The 5,569-nt window shown below is 39.8% G+C and overlaps 1 pseudogene; it reads right to left on the minus strand.

The window, feature by feature from the left end:
* Nucleotides 1-391: 391 nt before the first annotated feature.
* Nucleotides 392-966, minus strand: LOC149445029 (DNA-directed RNA polymerase I subunit RPA34-like; annotated as a pseudogene).
* Between the last annotated feature and the right edge of the window lie 4,603 nt (nt 967-5,569).

Here is a 5,569-nt window from a genome sequence, read left to right on the forward strand (position 1 = left end):
AAAAAACAGCACTTTTTGACATTTTTTTTCCCTGATTCATGTCCCTCAGGGCAGTACCTGGGCCCCCATACACGTTTTATGGCCAATAACTTGCATATAAGCCTTCAAAATGGGCACTTTTGAATTTACAAGTTTGAGTGCCATAGACATTGAGTTCGATGTTCATTAGGTTTGAACATTCGACTGTAAACCAAACATGGGGGTGTGTTATATACTTAAAGGGGCAGCGACCTAGATTTGTTCAATTGATATATTTACATATCGTTTATTTTATTTGGAGATGGTGCTCTTTCACATTTAATTAATTATAACTAAGAAAGGAATTACAAAGAAGCCTGTTGTGATGAATCCAGCTGGGTAAAAAAATTTACAATTTTTAGGAATAAAGTATTTATTGATTTCTATATCCCGCCCATCCCACTAATGATCTAACCATGACCCCATTTCCCATTTCCTCCCATTTGCTTTTTACGCTTTCTTTTTTTTTCTTGGTGCTTCCTGATAGCAGTGAGTCACACCCACTGCAGGCTCTGGGTAGAAGAGCTCCAAATACCAGGAATCTCTACTTCAGCCCCAGAAGGATGGTCAGGAGGCTTGTCCAGAATACTGTGAGGAGCGCTGGGGTCCCCGTGGGCCTCCACCACTGTGATAGTGTCCTTGAATAAAGGAACACAAACCAGCCTGTCCCCTAAGCTCCTGGGTGGCACAGGAAGTGTGTGAAAGGAGCATCAGAGTAGGGCAAGGAGACATGACAGAACCTCTTTATGCTATTAGACTTCACCTTCTGCATCTTGTAGCCGGGGAGAGAGAAGTGGTGAGAGCTGAAGCTCTCAGGATTGAAGACTGGGGGGGGGCTTTGATCAGCCATATCTCTGTGTTGTTTTCTGAGGTCAATGAGCCGTCACACTCAGCCACAGGTCTGAAGTCGGATGAACACTGATAATGGATCCTTCCCAGCCTCTCCATCCTTCGCTTTGCACCTCATACATCACTAAAAATGTACCATTTTAATAAAACATGTTTACTATAGTATTGCATCCGCTCTTCTTTTAACAATACTCTGGAAAATGAGGAGACCAGTTGCTGGAGTTTTGGGAGAGGAATGTTGTCCCATTTTTGCCTGATACAGGATGCTAACTGTCCAACAGTTCTTGGTCTTCTTTGTCGTATGTTTTGCTTCAAGATGCACCAAATATTTTCAGTTAGTGAAAAGTCTGGACTGCAGGCAGGCCAGTTAAGCACCCAGGCTCTTCTACTATGGAGCCATGCTGTTGTCATGTATGCAGTTTAGCATTGTCCTCCTGAAATGTTGTCGAAACTGTTCTGGGCTCACAGGATTAAATTGGAAGGCCAGAACTTATCATCTCTACATGGACATGCTGGAAGCGATTTGTAATTATGTTCTACTTTCACAGTTTCTGATCAAAGGTTTTAACAGCAGATATTCCCAGTTTCTTACAGCATACTTTCCCAGGTTATAAATTGTGTGTGTGTGTGTGTGTGGGGGGGGGGGGGGGGGGGTGTAGGGTGGTATCAGACAGCTACAAGATAAAGACTGGACATGATGCCAAGTTGCAAGATTAATGGATGAGTCCATGTCTGGATAGAACAAAAGACAAAGAACTATTCACCATGATTTTTTTTTTCATGAACGTCTGGAAAAGAGTTCATATTAAACTTCACATTGTTTATGGTGTTATTATTAATTGACTGGATTATTTTAGTCAAAAATCTCAATTGTATTATTATTAATGCATGAAGTGAATAATTGCTTACTTAAGTAATTTGGGTTTTTATATTGTTATATCTACTTCCATATACATATATATTTTATCTATAATAATTGGTTTTAACAGTTAATACGTATTGGTATATATTATGGATATTATGTTTTCAACATTATAGATAACTATTTTGAGTTCATTATATTACAATGTTTGTACACTACAGAAGACTTTAGATAATTAAGAAGTCTCAGTACAAATGACCTCAGTGATTGTCTGTAAGATAAAATAAACTTATATATAAAAAATATATATAAAATCGAGCGCAGTATGTGGATGTAGATAGGGTAGCTGCTGGCACAAAAAGGCACCTCGTGAACCTCCAGAGTAAATGGTAAAATATGAAAGTGCAGCGCTAATAACATAAACGTTATCACACTATTTGAGGCCTTTTTTTCTGGGGAGCCTGTAAATCCAGAAGGTCCTGGGACTGTGCCTAACAAGAACACATCTGCAGTGACATCCCTGGATCCCTGATACAGCTTCTCCTGGAACCGATGACATCTAGTGGTCACCCTATAGATGACACCCACCTGATCCATTAACACAGTGGCTGGATACAGCTTCCATCTGGACAGATAACATCTAGTGGTCACCCTATAGATGACACCGCCTTGCTCCAGTGATACAGTGGCTGAGTACCAGGGACAGGTCTTAAATGTCCCATGCGCTTTAACATGCTCTATCTGGTTAGTGCATTACTTGGCTATTCTTTATCATTTCTGATATCTACTATCTCTGGCTCCTCACGCGTTGGAGACTGTATACGTATTTAGCACATCTGATGAACTGACGCCGTCATTTTGCCGATCCACATTCATATGGGATCTATCATATGTGTAATCATTGTTTTAAGTTAGCGCTGCACTTTCATATTTTACCATTTACTCTGGAGGTTCACGAGGTGCCTTTTTGTGCCAGCAGCTACCCTATCTACATCCACATACTGCGCTCGATTTTATATATATTTTTTATATATAAGTTTATTTTATCTATTCATTACCTCTTACATCTGAGCAGCAAATTTTTACCTGGATCCTCATGGATATTTTTGAGTATAGATCCAAAAGAGCTATTATTTCTGATGATGTATTTACATGTGAGGAGGAACCAGATAATTTACATGGTCTCTTCATACCACCTCTGAGATACGGACGCTATGGGACATCTCGTTTCTTGAGAAATATATCAAGGAAGGGATGGTACCCCGATCTCTAAGGTGGGATGTACCACCGGAAACGGAGGACACAAACAGTGAAACAGAGTGGTATCTCTTTTTCAATAACATGGGGATTGACCTGCTTAAATTCCTCATTATTAGAAAAAGAAAGAAACTTGCACATTTAGATAGAGAAATCAATAAAACCAAGGAATTATTAGTGCCTTACATGGGCAGGGAAGATTACATGAATGAGTCTGAAAAATTGAAACAGCTATTGGAAAAAACAGATAAAGAGCAAAGATATAAGAAAAAGAAAAAATATCTCAGAGATCTCCATGACTATAAGGACAAAACAGTATTTAGATGGGAAGCCAAGAATTATGATTATGTAGATTCCACTCAGATGGAAACTGGAACCATTCCCACTAAAAACAATACAACAAAAAATAATGGAAAACGTAAAAAAGTTGCCAAACCTCCCCACACTCCTAATGACAACTATAGACATCATTCGGAGAATGTACCCAATTATGAGTATAACATTTCCACTCATAATAGGTTTGATGCCATTAGACATCACCCAAGTCCTAATATAGGCAACAGGGATATGAGGTCACATCCCTTGAATCATCAGGAACAATATGCCATATCCAGACCTCATCAGCAACCAAAAAGTAATTTCCGTCCAAGAGTTCCTTCCTATATTCACTCTAGGGATGACTATGATGACGGATGGAATCAACGCAATGACAGACATACTTATGACCATTATAACAGTCCTAATTATCGGACACCCCATGGAAGGGGTTAACAGACACAACAGGGTAGACAGTTCCCAAATCAACATAGACTGCCCCCCTCCTCTAATTACAGATACTCACAATATGGAGTTAACTTACAACCACCCAATACCCTAAACCAACATCATTTTTTAGGGGAAGGCTCGGGACAAAAAAGGGGTCTAGGACGAGAGGAAAACGAGGAGGAGCAAGGGTTAACCGACAAAAGAAGGAAAACCTAAACAGCTCAGGCATTTTTAACCTCAGTAATAAGATCCTCACTAAAGAAGAACTAAATCTTCTAAACAAAGGACTAAAATTTGCTCCACCGGCTAAACTAAACAAATTTAATACTTTTATAGACATCCACAAGTTTGTAAGGAGACTTGCGATGAAGAGACATTTTCTAAATAAACCTATCACAAGTGTAACATCCAATGTGAGTAACCCTAATTTCAAGAACACCAATCTCAAGAATGCGTCCTTGTTTAACCCCCAGGCACAATCATATATCAATGTATTTAAAAATATGGTCCTTAAAGATCTTGATAATATACGGGTAAAAAAACGGTACAATAAGTCATTTAACCAAGACAAGATTAACATGATGACCAATGTATTATTAAAGGAAAAGGAGTTGGTAATTAGACCAGCGGACAAAGGGGGAGGAGTTGTGGTCATGAATAAATCTGACTATTTAATGCAAGTTCAGAATATCCTCCAGGATAAAGACACCTATTTAGAACTTCCGAGTAATCCTCTGTTGTCATACAAAAAAGCTTTAAAGGTTCTGATAAAAAAGGGATCCGATTCGGGAATCCTAAATAAAAAAAGAGCGTGATTTTTTGTGCCCTACGGTACCCAGACTTCCGGTCCTGTATTGCCTGCCCAAGATCCACAAGGACCCAATTAACCCTCCAGGTCGCCCCATTGTGAGTGGCATAGGGTCCTTGTGCTCCCGGGTTGGTGAATATATTGATTGTTTCCTACAGCCAATAGTCCGCAACACGCCATCTTTCCTGAGGGATTCAAAACAAATCCTGGTTGAGATCATGGACATTAAAATAGAGAAGCCTACCTTTCTGGTAACGGCGGATGTTGCTTCGCTCTACAGTAATATCAAGCATGCAGATGGTTTAGAGGGGGCAGAATATTATCTGAATGAGGCCATAGACATACCACACATTCAGAAGCAATATTTATTGGAACTATTAAGCTTCGCAATGAAGCACAATTACTTTTGGTTTGACAATAAGTATTACCTGCAGACCACAGGCGTGGCAATGGGCGCGAAATTCGCTCCAAGCCTAGCGAACATCTTTATGGCAAGATGGGAGGAGGAGGTGATATATTCCATGGAGTGGCCACATTTGCGTTTTTATCAACGCTACATAGACGATATAGTGTTGCTATGGGATGGCGATGACTCTTCACTACTCAATTTTTTTACCACTCTAAACTATAACCACCTAAATATTAAGCTCACTTTCAATTATAGTTACAGTAGTATTGATTTTCTGGATCTCACCCTCATTAATGATGGTACTAGAATTACCACCAAAACCTTTTTTAAAGGTACAGACAGAAATGGGTACATCCCAAAAGACAGTTGCCACCTGCCTAGGTGGCTGGATAACATCCCTAGGGGACAATTCCTTCGGATAAGGCGGAACTGTGGCGCTATGCAAGACTACATTGCGCAATCCAACATTCTTAGAACTAGATTCATAGAAAAGGGCTATGACAGCCAACTACTGGATATGGAGATTGACCGAGTGGCTAGTTTGGACAGGGCCAATCTGTTAACTACCCAACATAAGACCAATAAAGAGATTTTCTGTCCT

This window comes from Staurois parvus, unplaced genomic scaffold (assembly GCF_062004578.1).
Source record: "Staurois parvus isolate SC_StPar_1 unplaced genomic scaffold, SC_StPar_1.0 ptg000750l, whole genome shotgun sequence".
In the NCBI taxonomy this organism is placed as follows: domain Eukaryota; kingdom Metazoa; phylum Chordata; class Amphibia; order Anura; family Ranidae; genus Staurois; species Staurois parvus.